General features: G+C 40.9%; 1 protein-coding gene across 1 annotated transcript in view; it reads left to right on the top strand.

The window, feature by feature from the left end:
- Plcb1 (phospholipase C beta 1) overlaps positions 1-1,718 on the top strand; it is a 691,541-nt gene that overhangs the window by 467,580 nt on the left and 222,243 nt on the right. The window lies entirely within an intron of this gene.

The raw sequence follows: 1,718 nt of genomic DNA, 5'->3' as shown, positions 1-1,718 counted from the left end.
AGACCATTGTTAAATTCTCATATCTCTGGTATTTCAGTTCAGAATGACCCTTTGTTGTTATTAGAAAAGAAGCATATCTGAGCATATAATTTATATGACATATAATCATGGTAACAAAATGCCCAATATCTCATAAGTTGGGATGTAGAAGCAAGAAGAGTACTATTTCAAGACCAGTGTCAGCCACAGAGAGAGTTCAAAACTAGCCTAGGCTATGTGAGGCTTTGTTTAGGGAGGGGTCCAGAGAGATGCACAGAGAGGCAAAGACAGGGAGAGGCAGGGTTGGGGGAAGGCTGAAGACAGATAGAAAGGAGGGAGGGAAGTCCACTCAATGATATACTTCTTTTACATTGTCAATTCTCAATGTGATTTGAACACATCATTCACAGTAAACCCATTCTTGATGCCTCTTGAGATAATATCTATTAATAATGTTAAACTATTATGCTTTAGAGCCATGGTTCTCAACCTGTTTTTGCGAGTGACCCCTCAACCCATATTTCTTTATGTCAGCAGTTCTCAACATGAAGGTTGAGACCCCTTTGGGGGTCAAACGACCCTTTCACAGGGGTCACATATCAGATATCCTGCATATCAGATAATTGCATTACGATTCATGACAGTAGTAGAAGTAGAGTTATGAAGTAGCAATGAAATAATTTTATGGCTGGGGTCACCACAACATGAGGAACTATAGTAAAGGGTCACAGCACTAGGAAGGTTGAGAACCACTGCTCTAGAAGCATTTCAAACTTCAACTTCTATTTTTAAACCTCTAGTTTTAAGACATGTCAGTTACAGGCATAGTTGGTACATAGTAGAAATACTGTTAAACAAATTTAGCACAAATAATCTTTAAGGCTGTGTTCACAGGTCCTACTGAAAGGGATGCAGATTCAAAACAGTTTAGAGCTTTCTCACTGCTCCCAGGAAGAAAGCCAGAACACAAAGCCCTCTTTTAATTTTGTTCCTGACTCACAAGACATTCAGTGTATGTTAGCCATTGAGAGGAACTCCTTTTTGTGTCATCTCCACATAGTTCTAAAAGGATGTATTGCCATTGCTTCTGGGAGAGCAGAGTCTGTTGCATGAACTCTGTATCTCGTGCTTCTGGAGAACTTCATTTCTCTTCTAAACTGCATTCACCTAGTAACTAGGCAACGAGCAAACCGTCATCTGAATCGCTGGCTATGGTAGGGGACTCAGAGCCTCACTAGCCATGTTCAAGTTACACTGAGTAAGACTAGAAAGCTACTCTTCAGCTCGGCACGTGATGAGATTTTAATAAAGGACAGAGCACTACTTAACATCTCTTGTCACCCAATTTTTCTTGCCAGCGATAGAAAACTAAGTAAGTGAGAAAAGATTGCTAGCCGGGCATGGTGCTGCATGCCTGCAATTCCAGCATTCAGGAGCCCTGGACTGCAGAATGAAGTAATATCTCCCAAAACAGATAAATAAATAAACAAACAAACAAGCGAAAGTCCTTTAAAAAATAAAAATAAAAGATGGGAAAGGTTTTGGTAGGTCACAGGAAAGCTGTTCCAACGCCAATTTGGCTCGCTTAAGTTCACTAGGCTAAGGATAACTTCTGCTGTACCTTGAGTGTGCTTTGCTGTGCATTCCATCTTCACACCTTGAGTGTGCTTTGCTGTGCACTCCATCTTCACACCTTGAGTGTGCTTTGCTGTGTACTCCATCTTCACACCTTGAGTGTG

This window comes from Microtus ochrogaster, unplaced genomic scaffold (genome assembly GCF_000317375.1).
Source record: "Microtus ochrogaster isolate Prairie Vole_2 unplaced genomic scaffold, MicOch1.0 UNK3, whole genome shotgun sequence".
Taxonomy (NCBI): Eukaryota; Metazoa; Chordata; class Mammalia; order Rodentia; family Cricetidae; genus Microtus; species Microtus ochrogaster.
This window is presented reverse-complemented; position numbering and strand designations above follow the sequence as displayed.